Below are 20,075 nucleotides of genomic sequence, written 5' to 3' on the forward strand. Positions count from 1 at the left end.
TCAAAATATTAAAAACTATAACAGTATCTCAATGATACTAAAATAACAATAAATGCTCAGATTAGATTTAAATGTTTTTCAACTTCGAATCACAAACATGCAGCACTTTTAAACCCTTTAGAACAGATCATACTTTATTTTTAATTACAGCTTCTCACGCAAGTATAAAGAAACAATATTAACATGTCAAGATTCAAAACAGACAAAATATATGCTTACATACACTGCAAATAAAATCAATTTGAGCTAAAACTAAAATTTGAAGCTAAAACTGATATTTTATTGCAAAGATAAAGTCGGGAGAGATATGGAGAGATGCTATAGATGCAACATTGTACCTTTTGCACAAAGCAGAATAACAATGTTCTCAAAAGCAACTCAATCAAATCACAAAACGTACTTTCCTTATCTATTAATCTAAAAATAAACTAAATCCAGAAATCATGAATCAGAGAAAGCACATTGATGATGAGACAGATGTCTATAATTTCATCTCACATGTCACTTCATTGCTTTTATAAAAGTTTCCACTACTGCTGAAATCAGAAGGCTCTCTCCCTCTCACCTCGTTTACTATGTTTACCTGAAATACGAGAGACACAGAGTCACAGCATGTCACTCGTCTCTTTATGGAGACGACTCCCGGCCTGCTGACCACTCTGAACCCCATCTTATCCAGTGAGTCTAAGACGAGTCTTGGCGGTTCGTTCACATGATACTCGGAGCTGTGAGACACAAGAACGTCACAAATGGTTTAGTTAAAGATGAGCTATCTGAGCTATAGACTATAATGTTTACACTAGAGCTCTGCGCAAATGTTCTAACTCGCTCATCCGAAATCGCATACTTCACTACTATATAGTACACTGTAAAAAATGATTGTGATTTTAACAGTAAAAATGCTACAGTAAAAACCTGTTAATTGTTTAACAGTAACTTTCCATACTATATACGGTTAATAACTGTAATTACATTTAATGTCATTTTACTGTCTAAAAATAAACTAAATCCAGAAATCATGAATCAGAGAAAGCACATTGATGATGAGACAGATGTCTATAATTTCATCTCACATGTCACTTCATTGCTTTTATAAAAGTTTCCACTACTGCTGAAATCAGAAGGCTCTCTCCCTCTCACCTCGTTTACTATGTTTACCTGAAATACGAGAGACACACGACTGACCACTCTGAACAGCATTTTATCCAGTTTGTCTAAGACGAGTCTCGGCGGTTCGTTCACATGATACTCGGAGCTGTGAGACACAAGAACGTCACAAATGGTTTAGTTAAAGATGAGCTATCTGAGCTATAGGCTATAATGTTTACACTAGATCTCTGCGCAAATGTTCTAACTCGCTCATCCGAAATCGCATACTTCACTACTATATAGTACACTGTAAAAAATGATTGTGATTTTAACAGTAAAAATGCTACAGTAAAAACCTGTTAATTGTTTAACAGTAACTTTCCATACTATATACGGTTAATAACTGTAATTACATTTAATGTCATTTTACTGCATCCAAACTGTGAAAAAAGCTTCTTTTGTGAAGTATTTTATAAACCGTATTTGAACATATTTTTCAAGATTATTTTGCAGATTATGTTAAATTATGCATTTCGAATAGTTCTTCTGTCATTAAAACCAAAACTTGTTATTTTGCAGCTTTTATTATTTTGATATCGGCAATAAAGCTGATGCATATATATATACAACTTAAAATATTTATTCCTATTTTGTGAAAAACTGTGTGTGATGGGTTGTTTTTATTGATATTTTTTAACTCAGCATCATCAAATTAGGTAATATTAGGCAAATCAGCAGAACGAGAAGCTTAACTTAACTTATTTGTCTGAGAAATAACTACAACATATCAGGTTACCAAACACTTACAAGTTGTTTCCAAGCATGGTTGTTTTCCGGTCTCCTAGATAGTTCATAATGGATGGATCTGAATATTCATCACTGACCATTGTGGGCCCCGTCTCCTGAAAACAAATACGGTTTGCCCACATAATGTGGTTTTGTCTTCATTTTTGTCTTGTTTGGCCAACATTAGAACTATTGTTTTATCACTGCAAATGTCTTTTGTCAAGCGTTTTTCTTGTAAAATGTGTAAGTTTGAGGCAATAAAGCTGATGCATATATATACAATTTAAAATATTTATACCTATTTTGTGAAAAACTGTGTGTGATGGGTTGTTTTTATTGATATTTTTGAACTCAGCATCATCAAATTAGGTAATATTAGGCAAATCAGCAGAACGAGAAGCTTAACTTAACTTATTTGTCTGAGAAATAACTACAACACATCAGGTTACCAAACACTTACAAGTTGTTTCCAAGCATGGTTGTTTTCCGAGCTCCGAGATAGTTCATAATGGATGGATCTGAATATTCATCACTGACCATTGTGGGCCCCGTCTCCTGAAAACAAATACGGTTTGCCCACATAATGTGGTTTTGTCTTCATTTTTGTCTTGTTTGGCCAACACTAGAACTATTGTTTTATCACTGCAAATGTCTTTTGTCAAGCGTTTTTCTTGTAAAATGTGTAAGTTTGAGATAATATGTAATTATCATAATATATGAGATAATGTGTTTCTTCATGGGAATACCAATGGATGCTCTGCAGTGAATGGGTGCCGTCAGAATGAGAGTCCAAACAGCTGATAAAAACATCACAATAATCCACAGCACTCCAGTCCATCAGTGAACATCTGGAGAAGACAAAAACTGAAACACATCCAGCATTAAGACGTTTTTAACTCAAATATGAGTCCATAATCCATAATAACTCTTCCTCCAGTGAAAAAGTGCATCTGCTGTTGTCTCTCGCATCAAAATCCAGCCACACATGTGTTTAGAGCTGTTTAAACGCTGCTTGATCTGTGCAGATTTCTCTCCTGATTCAGACACGTTTTCACTGGAGGAAGCGTTATGGATTATGGACTCATATTTTGGTTAAAAACATGGAATAATCATAGTAATTATGAAACAAACTTAATCAGCTTGAGTCACTTATCTGATTTATTTTTTACAATTATTTCTTTATTAATTTTAATAATATGCATAGGAGAAAGGAGTCAGATACAATTAGTAACAAAAGTCAGGTAATAATAATAAAATAATAGGAGCAGCAGTGTTTAGATATAAGAAACTGATGGAAAAAAATAATGAATGTAAATATAGATAAATAAATTAAAAATAAACAATAACATTAATGTCCAGCTGTAGTTAAGAATATGGTCATACATTTTGTGAAGTATATCTAAGGTGGCCAAAAGAAGGTCAGAGGTCTATAAGAAGCATCCAGGATTATGGACTCATATTTTGGTTAAAAACATGGAATAATCATAGTAATTATGAAACAAACTTAATCAGCTTGAGTCACTTATCTGATTTCTTTTTTACAATTATTTCTTTATTAATTTTAATAATATGCATAGGAGAAAGGAGTCAGATACAATTAGTAACAAAAGTCAGGTAATAATAATAAAATAATTGGAGCAGCACTGTTTAGATATAATAAACTGATGGAAAAAAATAATGAATGTAAATATAGATAAATAAATTAAAAATAAACAATAACATTAATGTCCAGCTGTAGTTAAGAATATGGTCATACATTTTGTGAAGTATATCTAAGGTGGCCAAAAGAAGGTCAGAGGTCTATAAGAAGCATCCATATTCATCGCAAAACATCCCTCTTGTTTCTTAAGTTGTAAGTGTACTGTTCTAATCGTAATGTTTCATTCAAAAGTTGTTTAAATGTTGGAGGCCTTGGCTGATTCCAGTTGAGACTCACAATTTGGAGTTTACATCTTTCAATTATGACTTTTTTTCTGTGAATTTTAGTTTATTTCATGCAATTCTGACTTTTTTCTTGTAATTCTGAGTTTATTTCTCGCAATTCTGAATTTTTGCTATGAATTCTGAGTTTATATTTGCAATTCTTACTTTTTTCTCTGAATTTTATTTCATTTCTCAAAATTCAGACTTCTTTCTTGTAATTCTGAGTTTATATCTCACATTTCTGACTTTTTTCTTGTAAATCTGTTTATTTCTCACAATTCTGAATTTTTCTTGTAATTGCAACTTTTTATCTCACAATTTGAACTTCTCTGAATTCTGAGTTTACATCACACAATTCTGACTTTTTCCCTTGTAGTTCTGTTTATTTCTCGCAATTCTGACTTTTTCTTGTAATTTTGAGTTTATTTCTCACAATTCAGATTTTTTTCTCTGAATTCTGAGTTTATTTCTCACATTTCTGACTTTTTTCTTGTAATTCTGAGTTTAGTGCTCACAATTCTGACTTTTTTCTTGTAATTCTGAGTGTATTTCTCGCAATTGTGACTTTTTTCTATAAATTCTGAGTTTATTTCTTTCAATTCTGATTTTTTTCTTGTAATTTTGAGTTTATTTCTCGCAATTTTGACTTATTTTTGAATTCTGAGTTTATATCTCACAATTCTAACTTTTTTTCTCAAAATTGTAAGAAAAAAGTCGCAATTACCTTTTTAAAAAAAATTGGGTGTGTCCTGTGGGGGCGTGGCCTCTTGGTAATGAGGGAACCAATCACTGAGCCTCATTGATCAATTACAGAGACGTTCTCATTATTATTCTCAATGACTGGCAGCTGCATCAGTGTGAAGAGCTTTAAAAACACACATGGAGGGCTTGCGGTGTGGAAATGCTGCTTGAACGCTGGTGGATTGAGTAGCTGGCGCTTCACCACTGCATTTCCCTCATCTTTTATTTTGCATTGCATGTCTTTATTTTTCCTTCCTGTTTGTTTCTTTTTTTTTGCTTGGTTCTTTATAAACATCAGTTTTGTTCTACATGTGTACAAAATAGAAACAGTGTAATAAGTCCAGCATATAAAAGTCAAATTCAAGCTTCAAGCGCAGGAAACACAATGCTTGAAAAGCAAAACTGTATATTTATCTACACAAGTTTTATTTTCTTCTAAGCAAAGAAAACGGGAAAACACAGAGTGCGTGCTTGAGAGTCCAAAACACTTTTTCTGTTACTGCTGTCAAGTCAAAACATGTTCCTGGAGTTCCCAGTTATAAAACACACACACTCTTAACAATGTCTTATGAGACTCATTTTTGCTCTTTTGAAAAGTTTTTGCAGGGTAATTGCTTTCATGGTAACTGTTTAATTCAATGTTCTCGCAGTTTCTTTGGATTTATTTGTGAAATTTACTAGCAGTTTCTGAGTGAAATGATGCAGAATATATTCAGATAACTGAACGTTTTTGCTTCAGTGTGTTTTATCAGAGCAGATCTGTAAATCATGAACAAAACATCACTATTCTTTTTTTAAATTTTGGTTAAAGCAAGGAGGACTATAGAACAAAACATCACTTTGGTTTGTTTTTAGTTGCTTTGCTGTGTATTTTATTGCAATTAATGCTCCACAGTCTGTTTGCTGTGAGACTGAAGCAGCAGAACGTGTCGAATCTCATGCATCTGAAACCGTGGCCAATGCCGTGACAACTTCATTACTTTTATATGTTCCTCAAGAGAGAACAAAGATAGAGCTGCGACTCGATGCCAAATAACACGTCAGACAGGACATGTGTATTATAAAACGTCTCAAAAGTGCAGATATGTGCGCTGTATCACGCATGTCATGAAAATATGGTTATAGAAAACACGCTGCTGGTCTGTATTACCCAAGGTTTCATTCTGTTTGGAGAAGAAATCAGCTTTTTTTGCTTAAAAAAATTATTGTTTCTGAACATTTTATATGACGACTCCTGCTGGGAATCTTGGGGGGCCAATTATAGAACGCCATTTTCAACTAAAAACAGAACTCTTTTTATCCGTTTTGGAAATTCATGTACACCACAACAGTGTTTTTGGGGGCTTGAAAATGCTAACTTTTGAAAATGGGATTCAGAATTATACAGTTATCGTCTTCATGTAAACTATTTAAAAAATGCAAATTTGTGAGAATGGTGACGTCACATGCATGTGCATTAATTGTAAAGTCTATAGGCATGCAAGTTGTTACAAAGTGACGTCGCCGACTACTGGCCTGGCATACAGCGTTTTTAGTCATTTTTCACGGATCCATGTGAACATTTTCAAAAATGCAAAGGAAAAAGTAGTACATCGTTGTCGTGTAAACGTACCATACAAACCTGCAGAGTGTTTGCGTTTATGAACCTTTAATGTCTTCAAAGGATCATTTACAGAAATTAGGAAAGAAACAGACACACAACAGACAGGTTGACTTGATTTGGCAGTTTAATAGTTAAACAGTTTCTGTAGGACAGTAAACAGACAGAACACATAATTTTTAACACAATATTGATGATCCTGGTTGACTGTCGTCTCTCTGAAGAGCCACTGCTGTGGACATTTACATGCAGCAGATGCTTTTATCTTTTATCTAATGTGATTTATGAATGATGCACATCACTAGCAATTAATCATACAAAAGCAGCGTTCTCACAAAACCCCAAAACTGAACTTAATTTAGTCATACACAAGCTAAAAGCAAAGTAAAAATGCAGAACTATCGAGCATGCTTAAAATAAATAAAAATAAGTGTTTATTTATATGTATAGTAGATGTCACTTATGGTTGTGGTTTAGTGTAGCGCTCATGTGTCTTCAGCAGTTTTTAGGGGTGTGAATCTTGAATCGATTCAATTTACAATATATACAGTTTTCGATTCAATTGAGGAACAATTTTTGGAATTTCAGAATGGTTCAATTCCATTTTAATTATTCGATTCAGCTTTTTTTATGCATTCATAGGATTATGTAAATAAGTTGTGTCGAGCTATTCATTAGTCTGTTTGATGAGAAAAATATGAAATTGATCAAATGGGTTATTAATCCGTACAACTGCAGCAGTGGAGGACTATTATTCTGCTGCGTGATACTGCAGAAGAACTGATGACGGCACGGTTTGATCTTCGGCTGACCAATCAGCAGAAAGGGGCGTTTAATTCCCGCCCACATGTAGAAATCGAATATTCAAGCTGTTAATTTTTCCACCCATGAATGAAAAACGAAAATTTAAGCTGAATTCTCGTTTTTTTTGGGGGGGGGGGAAACTATAAAATGGAGCAGTTTTCTAATTTTTCTACTTTCAATATTAAATAAAAAAACGAATGATCGAATGATACACTGATTTAAATGGCTCTCCTAATGTGTTTCCTAGGTCAGAAAAAGAAAACTTCAAACTACTTAAGATTACACACCAAGCCACTGAAAAAAAGAACCAAATTTCACTTAGAAATTTCTAGTAAATTTGACATAATTAAAAATAAATGTCAAGTAACGCAAATTAAACTCGAAATTTTGAAGCAGAAAAACTTCAATCTGGCTTCAGAAGTGGACATTTGACCGATACTGCCTTGCTTTCAGTTGTTGAAGCCCTAAGACTGGCAAGAGCGGCTTCAAAATCTTCTATACTTATTTTGCTTGATCTGTCTGCTGTTTTTGATATGGTGAACCAGCAGATTCTCCTGTCAACCCTATTGGAAAATGGCATCTCAGGAACCCCACGCCAGTGGTTTGAGTCTATTTTAATTCTACTTTATCTATATTTATCATTTTTCTTTTTTTTTTTATAAAAAAACAACAACAAACACTAGCTTTCTATTTTTTTCTATTCTATCTACTTGTTTTTCTTTGTGTGTGTGTGTGTGTGTGTGTGTATAATAAATAAATATATATACACACACACCTTGCTACGCGTACTGCGTTAGGTTAACCGAGACTTGTCATTTGCACTTATATATATTGTTGCTCTTTTGTTAGTTTTGTCTGCTTTTATTGTCCTCATTTGTAAGTTGCTTTGGATAAAAGCATCTGCTAAATGAATAAATAAAAAAATAAATAAAGAAAAGCAAAAAAAACAAACTTAAAAAACCAAAACAAAAAACAAATTCAGCTTTATCCAAGAAAAAGCAATGACAGTAAAATAGTAATAGTGGTGAGGTTTTCATGCATTTTCATGTTTTATTTCAGTTGTAGTGCCACACAATGAGTTTACCAATGGTTTGTGTGTTCTTGACTCTATACTATAGTTTCTATAGTCTCCAATAATTCGCTCATATAACAAATGTAATGTTTATTCATTTTAAAACATTGAATCATACTTTACCAAATCACGATTCATTCATTTTTTATTTTTTTTAGCATTTTAAATCAATTCTTGACCGAATCGCCAAACCATAACTAACAATTTTTTTTATTTGAATTGAACTTGATACCAAACAATATGAATGAAAATAATGCATTTTTATATAGTTAGTATTATGGTAGTGAGTTTGCACAATTTTCTTTGTAAAATTAAAAATCGTAAAATTTAAAAAGGATTTGCAGACATTATGGGAATATTACTTTTCAATGTTCTCAATGTTTTGAAACGATACGTTGTGGGAATATTGTACATTCTGAACGTTCAAAATGTTTTTTTAGTTGAGTGCACTTTGACATGGAGTATCTGTGAGATTATTTTCCCAGTAAAGATGTTTATATTTTTATATTTTAATCTGTCAAACATTTTCAGCCTAATATGATGAAATGCACTTAAAGTGGGTAATTCATCTTATTTTTAACAATCTTGTTCATGGACGAAACCGGAAGCATCCCCTCTGATCGCGGGTTCTAACGCGCGTGAAGTTATTGTGAGATAAAGCAGACAGATAAGATGTCGGAGGGTGATGTAACTGTACTACTGCTTTTGAGAAGAACCATATGTCTGCGAGGTCCTGTGAATTTCTTGCTCTCTCGTGCTCGTAAATCAAAAGCAGAGGAGGCCCGCGTGATGCAGATCTTTACAGGATTAGCGGGAGAGCAGATGTAGATCTGCTGATACAGGTCTCTTACTGAAGCAAGTGTTAAATGATGCTTGATGCCAAAGGCTTTATCAAATGTTGCTCACTTTACATGCTGTTTGGCACATGCAAACCCTGCTAGCGAAAGAACATAAGGGATGAAAACATTATTTGTGACTCTGGAGCACAAAAGCAGTCTTAAGTCGCTGGGCTATATTTGTCTGTCGTGAATACATCAAAACCTAATTTTTGATTAGTAATATGCATTGCTAAGAACTTCATTTGGACAACTTTAAAGATGATTTTGTAAAATTATTTTGTTTTTTTAATTTGCACCTTTAACCAGTGCTTTAGTCCAAAATATGTCCATCTGAATTGCATCTGTATTTGTATTGGAACTGAATATCTCCTGGAAGGTTCTTCTGTCCATCTCTGTTTCAGACCACACACAGCACCAAAAGATGCAGATTCACGGCTAATGTTTTGTCTGTTTGAGTCATTTGAGTCCCATTGGTCTCGTCTGAGAGCTCATATTTAGTCAACGTCAAAATGATTTGCGTAAATGTCAGTGCAAGTGTCCCGATGGAGTCTGAAACGCAATCTATGCAAAATGCATGAACAGAATCTGTTGAGCTGCACAAGCTCCATTTCATGTGTTGTGTTCTGAAATGTGTTGATGATGAAATACAAACGTTTCAATGCAGTCCCATGCAGTTCAATCTCATATTCATTTACATGTACATTGCATGCTTTCTGAACAAAATGTCAGCACATGCGCAGTGTTGAGTGTTCATGTTTCAGGAGATATTCATCTAACAGGGAATATTCTCAAAACAGAAGGTCCTCAAAAGTTACTCAGTCATTCACTGTTCTCTGGTCTTTAAGTTCTCAAAACCTTAGTGTAAAACATCTTGGAACATATTTTTATTAGCTGGGTACTGCAAGTATAATTGTCGTTGCTGCCTCTAACATATCTAAAAGGAAAGCTGACATATAGGTCAGAAGTTTCATAGCAAATATTTAGTAAATATTCAGTGACCAAACTGTGAGACATAAATGATGTGAGACGCTCGTAATACAGAACATACGTAAACATGCGCATCATGGCACTACACATGTGCGCAAGGTATTTTTGAAAACAGAAGGATTCAAGCGTTTACTTGCTTCGTTTTTTCCAATTGATTGGATTGTTTCAGATCGAGTGAGGTGTTTACATGAAGGCTTTTGGGCTGTTTTGTTTTGCAGAAGAAAATGGGCTGTTTTGTTTAAAAGCAGAGGCTCTGTTCTTTGTGTTGGCATATTGCATGTTCAGATATTCATACAACAACATTTTCTGGGGGCCATGAAAATTTTGTGAAAATGATAAAAAATGCTGGCGATGGCTGGCAACTTTTTAAAAAAGACGCTGGCAGGGAAAGAGTTAATAATGTTCTCAATGTTAGCACAAAAACACCGTTCATGGAATGTTTTTCACTGAAATGCTACTTGTTACAGAACGTTCAGAGAATGTTTGAAAGTAACACTTAAATTTTTTTAGATAGTCAAGCCCTGTTGTATATTACATACAAACTATTTGTATTAGTATGCGACTACTTTGAAATGGATAACGCTGTCTCTTTTGATAATTGTCTGGCCGCCCTGTTCAATGGTGTCAGTGCCGTCAAATCAGTGATATTACTGAACGTTTAACACACACTCATCCTCCACAGAGGAACTCTTGTCCACTTGAAGTTGCTCAATCGCGACTGTACTGTGTGTGTGTGTGTGTGTGTGTGTGTGTGTGTGTGTGTGTGTGTGTGTGTGTGTGTGTTTTGGAGAGAGATAGCGTGTGTGTGTGTTTTGGAGCAGCAGATCTCACAGGTGTCCGTACGAGGACGTAACTCGACTCTAGGCTGGGATTCGCTCTTTTCCCCTGATTGTATCAAAGTCTGTCCTGTGAGCTCATTATGCTGTGCTGAAGCACATGGGACGTCCCAGCGGCTGAAGCTTTGACCTTTGACCTGGGACTGTTTGATTTGGCACTGGTCTGTTGAGTGACGGCTTGGTTTTCAAACATTAGACATTCAAGAGAATAGAAAGGAAACACAATACTAGAATACTGGATACAGAATAAAAATGACGTTAATTTCAAATTTAATTCAATGTGTTACTTGCCATCTATTTGTAAATAATTGTGAAATTGAATAGCATTGAAAACTGTTTCTAAAACATTAATTTTTCAATGTAATATTTATAAAAAATTGCATGTGGAAAACATTATGAATAGTAGTACTTGAACTCACTCTATGATTTTGGCATCTGCTTATCATTTCAAACATAATTATTCTAGATATTTAACCAAGTTTCATACAAAATGTTCTAATGTTGAGTTGTCTGATCAAATAATTTTTTTTTTTTTAATAATGGTTCTTCATTTAAATAATTACTTTTACATCCATACATACATACACTACTTTTTAAAATTTGGGGTCAGTACAATTTTTAAAAGAGATTAATACTTTTATTCAGCAAAGAGGCATAAACTGACAGTAAAGATTACAAAAGATTTCTTGAACTTTCTATTCATCTGTGAATCCTGAAAAATAAAATGCATCACACTTTCCACAAAAATATTGTCCAGCAAAACTGTTTTCAACATTGATAATCAGAAATGTGAATTAAAATAATATTTAACTGTTTTTACTGTATTTTTGATCTAATAAATGCAGCCTCTGTGAGCAGAAGAGACTAGTTTTTAAAACTTTAAATCTTACCGACATCAAACTTTTGCACAGTCACTGCAAAAATACTACGTGTTCAGCTACAGTCTAGTTTTGTTGTGGTCCAGTGGGAAAACTGTCCTCAAAATTGGCTTGTTAGATGATTGTTGTTCTATTCACTTGAGTAAATAACCAGACAGGAACGCTTAACTCTTTACATGCTGACTTAAATACATCGTGAATGTACCCTAAACAGAGACACACTTCTTCAAAATGTGTAAATCAACTGATTTTCTAAAAGGACAAACTTGAAAATGTTTGTACATGAAAACCACATGATTGCATGTATAATGTGTGTCTGTAAAACATGCATGCAGTCGCTCACAGGTTTGTTCAAATCACTACTGATGCTTAACTTAATACAAAAATCTACCTGTTAGTTATTCTCAGTATACTTCAAACACTGCATGATATACATTCATGCATGCATATGCATCATACAACTCTATAAATCTCTAAATGCACAATATCTGCCTCTCTTCTGTCTTGGCTGTGAATTTCACAGTGTTTTTCACCCAAGACGACTATGTAATGCAAACTGTCCAGTAATCACTTTCTATGCTTGGCAGAGCAACAGTATGAAGATAATCTTACTAAGCTAGTTTGTATCTAATCTGTCTGCATGATAACACATCTGGTTTAACAGCACAGACATATGATAAACTCTACTGCACTCACAAGCAATTATTACATTTTTAACCACAATAATACAAAAATGCATATTAAGCATGTAAAATGGGACTGCATTAAAGGTAAAAGTCCTTCATGGCAGCACATGCAAAAAATAAGTAAAAACATTAAAGTATCTACAAAGCTGAAAAAACTACACTACACTATTTTTGTAGATGCATCATTTTGTACTATGCTTAAAATAGCTACATTTGGTTATGAGTAATTCATTATATGTGAGAATTTTTTTAAATAGGTGATTCCATAATTGTGGTGCCATTTAGGACTTTCACTTCTGGAAAATTAGACTTACATTTCTGCCAATTATCAACATTTTGATAATTATACTTCAAATACAATGTAAATATAAAAATATTATGCTTAAAATATATTCGGTATGTGCAATATCTGTCTAAAAATCACCTACATTACCTACGTCTTACACGGTTACATATCGAGAAAACATGCTTTTAGCCATTCAAAAGATATTTTTGCCCACATTGTTTTTGCCATAATTTTTATAACAAGTGTTTTTTTGTGGACTATCCCAGCTAACAGGCAGAATGTTCTGGCAAAGTTCTCTCAAAGTTATGAACAGATATTCTTACAGTAACATTATTAGAATGTTTGTTGAAAGTTATCTGTTCTTTAATAATGTTCTCGAAAACATTAATTTATACATGGCTCATGGAACTTTTTTTTATAAAATATTTTAGTTGGACATTCGTCCAAATGTTCAGTCTCATATTTTAAATGTTACTGTTTGTTTTGGAAGTAACGTTTCCATTTTTATTTTAGTATTTTCCTATATGTATCAAAATAAGTAAGTACATCTGTGACCCTGCAGCACAAAAGCAGTGTTAAGTCGCTGGGGGATATTTGTAGCAATAGCCAACAATACATTGTATGGGTCAAAATTATAGATTTTTCTTTTATGCCAAAAATCAGTTTGTATCTAATCTGTCTGCATGATAACACATCTGGTTTAACAGCACAGACATATGATAAACTCTACTGCACTCACAAGCAATTATTACATTTTTAACCACAATAATACAAAAATGCATATTAAGCATGTAAAATGGGACTGCATTAAAGGTAAAAGTCCTTCATGGCAGCACATGCAAAAAATAAGTAAAAACATTAAAGTATCTACAAAGCTGAAAAAACTACACTACACTATTTTTGTAGATGCATCATTTTGTACTATGCTTAAAATAGCTACATTTGGTTATGAGTAATTCATTATATGTGAGAATTTTTTTAAATAGGTGATTCCATAATTGTGGTGCCATTTAGGACTTTCACTTCTGGAAAATTAGACTTACATTTCTGCCAATTATCAACATTTTGATAATTATACTTCAAATACAATGTAAATATAAAAATATTATGCTTAAAATATATTCGGTATGTGCAATATCTGTCTAAAAATCACCTACATTACCTACGTCTTACACGGTTACATATCGAGAAAACATGCTTTTAGCCATTCAAAAGATATTTTTGCCCACATTGTTTTTGCCATAATTTTTATAACAAGTGTTTTTTTGTGGACTATCCCAGCTAACAGGCAGAATGTTCGGGCAAAGTTCTCTCAAAGTTATGAACAGATATTCTTACAGTAACATTATTAGAATGTTTGTTGAAAGTTATCTGTTCTTTAATAATGTTCTCGAAAACATTAATTTATACATGGCTCATAAAATATTTTAGTTGGACATTCGTCCAAATGTTCAGTCTCATATTTTAAATGTTACTGTTTGTTTTGGAAGTAACGTTTCCATTTTTATTTTAGTATTTTCCTATATGTATCAAAATAAGTAAGTACATATGTGTCCCTGCAGCACAAAAGCAGTGTTAAGTCGCTGGGGGATATTTGTAGCAATAGCCAACAATACATTGTATGGGTCAAAATTATAGATTTTTCTTTTATGCCAAAAATCATCAGGATATTAAGTAAAGATCATGTTCCATGAAGATATTTTTAAAATCTTCACCGTAAATATATTAGAAATTAAATTTGATTAGTAATATGCATTGCTAAGAACTTAATTTGAACAACTTTTAAAGGCGATTTTCTCAATATTTAGATTTTTTTTGCTTTCAGATGATGTATAAATCTCAATTTTAAAAAATTGAACCTTTATGACTGGTTTTGTGCTCCAGGGTCACATTTTTGTTAACTGCATTTAAGAACAAATTCACTCCAAACAAATGTGTTTAATTGAGCGGCTCTGTGATGTAGCTTGCACTCTGTCAGCCGTGTACGTTTCCCAGATAATGTGCACATTTTAATTTTGCTAAAAAAATAGCACTGCAGAGCATGCACCGCAACAAAACACAATGCAGCTCTTGCCAGTGTTCCCGGGAGCTTTCATGAGAGCGAGCAGACACTGTTTATTTGTACTGGCAGTATGAGCGCGCACTACCTTGGGGGTGGAGTACCTCCTCACCCCCCAGAAACCCATTTGGATGGAGACTTGATGGGGCCTTGACTGTTGGGGAGTCAGCCAGAGTGCAGGCATCTTTTAATGGTCTCACCGCAGAAGCACATTCCCAGCTCTGAGAATTGGAGCAGACACACCGGCTCCTGTCTTAGCAGCTTTCACTCTCGTTAGCCATCTCTGCCACCTGTCCTCATCACAACGAGCCTCGCAACCAAACCACAACTGAACATGTGATTTATACAAATCAACCCCTCATCATTTAGTGAATGACCTAATACTGGAGTTGATTGGTGACGTCAAAGTCCGAAAACTTCCAACAGATCTCCATTAATTCTTAAAAATACTGAAGTAACATTCACTGTATAATCATACTGCAAAAAAGTGATCTTCCTCAGTACATTTGTCTTGTTTTCCAGTGCAAATCTCTAATGATTCTTAAATCAAGATGCATTTATTTGAGAAGCAAAATGACAGAAAATAAGAAGTCTGGTTTTATGAAAAATTAGTTTGTGGTTAAAAAAAGAACAAATATTTGCCAGTGGGTTCAGAACTTAATTCAAAGGGAAAACAAGTTTTAATATCCCACTGGCAGATATTTGTTCTTTTTTTAAGCATAAACTCATGTAATTTTGTTCCATTTTGCATCTCAAGTAAATCTATCTTGATGTTTAGAGGATGTTTAGATATTTATATTGGAAAACAAAAAAACACAACAAAAATGCTGAGTTTTTGTGCAGTGCTTGCAACATTTAGTGCCACGACTTTATGAATGTAAGACTTTCGGCTCCGATTTAAGACCTTAATTTGTAAAAATGTGACTTTAAAACCTTCAGAAACCCTGCAAGAGGAAAGTTACATTGTTTTATAGTTCTGTTGCATATTAACATGTCTTAAATAGAATTAGACTGAAAAAAAACTCCCAAATTCAACTTTTTAATTTTATTGTAGAAATGCAGTACACCGTAAAAGATTTCAAAATGTTATGTTGAAATTTTTTGTGCTGCATTACAAAAAATTATTTGGCTCAGTTAAACTTTGAACTGAAAATAATAAATAAATAAACAGTGAACTCACTGTTTTAGTTACCAATTGAAAATTTTTAATGCAACATAAAATGTTGAGTTTTGTCCTCCAAAATGTTTACAGCGTATAGAACTATAAAATGAATGCAGTAATAGCTCAAATCATTTCATGAGATTTTGGTCTGCAAATCTGAGCACAATTTGAGACTTTGAGACCTTTACTGAAACTCTAGAAGAGACATGTGAGATTTACTTTATTTCCTCGGGAGAATTCTCTTATAAGCAGGAGAATTGAGACTAGAAGTCTCCATTTGGAGACTAAAAATGAATGCAAACATTAATAGCATCATGTAATGAAATCTATGACTTTTGCAGACTTTGTTATTTAGGCAAATGTGAGCACAATTTGAGACTTTTCTGAGATTGACTTTTTCCCGTCACGAGAATCATCTAAGAAGCATGAGAATTAAATCTCAGCTGAGATCGTAAAGATCTCATTTGTACCTTCTTTCCTCTGGGGTGTCAGTGTCTTTGTGTGTGAGGGCTAATAATTCACAGCTCTGCATCAGAACTGAAAGCTCACAAATCCTTCTCAAACAATCTGCTCTTCTGGCAGGTAGCAGATCTGAGTTTCTGCCAGATATCACCTTTCCCTAAACTGGCAGGCTCTTCAAGTGAAATATCGCTCTCCGTTTCTAAAAGCTAAACATTCGCTTTACGCCAGTCGTCTGTTAGAGTCATGATGGTAGCTTTGCAATTAACTTCACATCACATTCCAAAACGAGTAGGTTAATCTGTTTGGGCTTCATCTGAACTTTCTCAGGCCACATGAGGAACATTTGAAACGGTTCGACAGCTTCTAAATATATTCAGCATTATCTGCCTATATGATGAAACCTACACTGTAAAAAAAATTGTGATTTTAACAGTAAAAGACCTGTAAAAATGCTACAGTAAAAACTTGTTAACAGTAAGTTTCCATACTATATTCGGTGAATAAATGCAATTACATTTAATGTAATTTTACAGTAAAATACTGTTAAAAATAGTTTTTTTTGGAAGTGAAAAAGAAAGTCATTGTATAATTTACAGTGTTCCCAGAATTCCCTGCATGACGCTTCATATTTGATGCTTTTTTGTTGAAATAACATGTTTGTTTTTTTTCTTATCAGTTGTGTACATTAGGGTTTAGTCTTACATCTAATGTTGCTAAATTAATGTTTATTGCATTATTTCAGTATCGTGTGTCACCATGATGGGGTTTAGTGTTTGTGTGAATGACACTGTGTGCACCTTCTATATATAAGTATTGTCCTCCTCAGCTCGTAGAAAAGCTGTTTGTGATGAGCTTTGGTTCATCGTGTGACTTTCTCATCACCACCAGTTTTTGGTGGTTATCAGTGCATTACAATAGTTCAAAACAGATATTAGTACTTCAATATGTTGGTTTATTAACATTACATCAGTTAATGAAATACGATATTTTATTGTGAATTTAAGTTAAGTCTGTAAAACCTAAAATGTTGCTACCATATTTTTTCACGGTGAAGTTCTGGCAACCACAGCTGCCGGTATTTTACCGTAAATGTCACCAATTTTTTTTTTACAGTGTACGACAAGCAAGTTTACGTCAACAGAATACTAAATCAAATCAAACAATGTAAGAAAGCCGTGATTGCATGACATTTCGAATGTCAGAGACAAGATGGAAACAAAGGGGTAACACTTTATTTCGATAGTCCACTTTAGACATTCTATTAACAGTAAGTAACTTTGCATGTCAACTAACAGTAGAGTATTAGTAGACTGTCTGCTTAATATCTTCTAACACTTTTTTTGTTTTGCCCTAACATTTACATATATAACTAATGTTTTTCATATTATATATTTATATAAAAACATTAGTGAAAAAAGTGCTTTTGTTGACCTTACTTGTCCAAATGTTGTTGCAACTTTCCAAATTGAAAAACTATGTTGTGCAATATTGTGGGAATTATTATAGGCTATAAAAACATTTCTTGCAACAATCTACTAACTTCATTTTCACCCAAAATAAAATATTTGACGTCTATTTTTAATATTCTAAGAACATTAAAATGTCCAGTTTTTTGTTATGTTCTTTAAAGGTTACAAAAATGTGTCTTAGAACGTACAAATAACATCATGAGGATGTTCCGAGTTTGTTGATCTCAGAACGTTCATCAAATATTAATAAAGAACATTGCATAAACATTACGATGTTTTTCCCTAACATTTACATATATAACTAATGTTTTTCATATTATATATTTATATAAAAACATTAGTGAAAAAAGTGCTTTTGTTGACCTTACTTGTCCAAATGTTGTCGCAACTTTCCAAATTGAAAAACTATGTTGTGCAATATTGTGGGAATTATTATTTAAAAAAAAAAACAAAGATAATTTATTCACATTTTACTGGTTTAATGACTGTTGTCACTCTTAGTTAGCTCTCATATGGTTCCGAATTCATATTTTTATGGAATTAGCAGGTGTTGATCATCACTGATGTGCATCTCATTGGATTTAATATATTTCAGGAAAACCGTTTACATCAAGCTTTACGAGTCAAATAATGCCTGTATTATGTAGTGGGCTTTAGAAAGCAAACATACAGGTGGAGGATTATGGATGATTGCTTTGCTAAATGCTAAAAAAAGGCTGCATGTTACTTATCAGATGAACAAAAGTATTTCAGATGTCAGAATGCACAATTTGAATCAGAGAGAATTAGCTGAGGTATATATAATTGGTTTCCTCGGTTTTTAAAGTTAGGTCAACAGTGCAGTTTTTAATAGACCTTAGTCAGGTTAGATGCAATGTTGAAGGAATTTAACACAAATGAAAATGAGGCTGTGAGGGATAGACTTACAGTCTTTACAATCGCATCCACTGAAGGTCCTAGATCATAATTTCTGCCAACTTTCAAAACTGTTTTTATGGAGTCTTTGTCTACTAAAGTTTTTTGTTCCCCTGGAAAGATGTTCAAAAGTTGTTAAACAACAGCTCTGTACTTCAGTCCCTCACAGCCTCGTTTCTTTCCAGTCAAAAATTAAATATGGCGGAATTCTGACAACCCAGGTCGATAACAAGTTTACGTTATAAAAGCATTGTCGGAACATTGTCTTGAAATATTTCTAAAACGTTAAAATGCCTAGTTTATCTTGATGTGATTATAACATTATTTAAAGGTTACAAATATGTTTCTCACAACATTTCTACTGACTTTAATTTTCTCCCAAAATATAACATTATTTGATCATTTATATTCATATGAACAGTTTTATTGTCATGATTAGAACGTTATTTAAAGGTTACAAAAAACGTTTCAAGTATGAGGACATGGTGAGAATGTTGATCTCAGAATGCTTTCTCTCAACGTTAGGAGAACGTATCTCAAATGTTAGTTATAAAGTTACAAGAACGTTCCACAGACATTACTTTAAGAATGTTTTGTCCTAACATTTATATAACTTTTAAACATTCCCTGTTAGCTAAGGGCTATAACAAATTTAGGTTATAAAAACGTTGTGGGAACAAATGTTTCTAAAATGCTGAAATGTCCAGTTTTCTTGTGGTGATTAGAACGTTATTTAAAAGTTACAAAAACTTTTATTAAAAATTCTACTAACTTTATTTTCACCCAAAATATAGCATTATTTGAACATTTATTTTTAATATTCTAAGAACGTTAAAATGTCTAGTTTTCTTGTCACGATTATAATGTTATTTAAAGATTACAGAAACGTCTTTTAGAACGTTCATCAAGCACAAATATCACGAGGACGTTCCGAGAATGTTGATCTCAGAATGTTTTCTCTCAATGTTATGAGAACGTACATCAACAATTAGTTATAAAGTTTCAAGAACGTTCCAAAACATTACTTTAAGAACATTTTGTTCCATATTAGCTGGGTATATATTACACACAATCGGTGTGAAATGAAGTATCTGAACACATTTACGCACATGTGCAATTAAAAGTTGCAAACAATAATTTTCCCATGTTTTAAAGTACATTTGTGTTATTTTAACGATGAAGCTTTGCCTGTCCATGTGCAGTCTAAATGAACAGAACTGGATGAAACGGTTTCAGATTTTAAGGATGATAATTTTCAATGCCGGTCGGTGTGGGATGGGTTTAGGAACCGCTAGCAAAGGCCTGTAATGTTTTCAGGCTGTGTAAACCATGTCTCCAGAACATTGTGTTTGTTAGGTCATTCCATTAAGCACCCTTCATCCTCGCGCTGTTATTCTTTACTATCCCCTCCTCCGTTTGGGATCTACGGATCTTCTGCAACCTTTCACAAATTTCCTGGGCCTCTTTGTAACAGGTCGAGT

At 33.4% G+C, this 20,075-nt stretch overlaps 1 pseudogene; it reads right to left on the reverse strand.

Annotated features, from left to right (window-relative positions):
- Window positions 1–671: 671 nt before the first annotated feature.
- The window catches only part of LOC107564030 (cytochrome P450 1B1-like), a 33,815-nt pseudogene continuing 14,411 nt past the window's right edge, over window positions 672–20,075 (reverse strand).

This window comes from Sinocyclocheilus grahami, unplaced genomic scaffold, assembly GCF_001515645.1.
Source record: "Sinocyclocheilus grahami isolate Dianchi unplaced genomic scaffold, SAMN03320097.WGS_v1.1 scaffold902.1, whole genome shotgun sequence".
Lineage (NCBI taxonomy): Eukaryota > Metazoa > Chordata > Actinopteri > Cypriniformes > Cyprinidae > Sinocyclocheilus > Sinocyclocheilus grahami.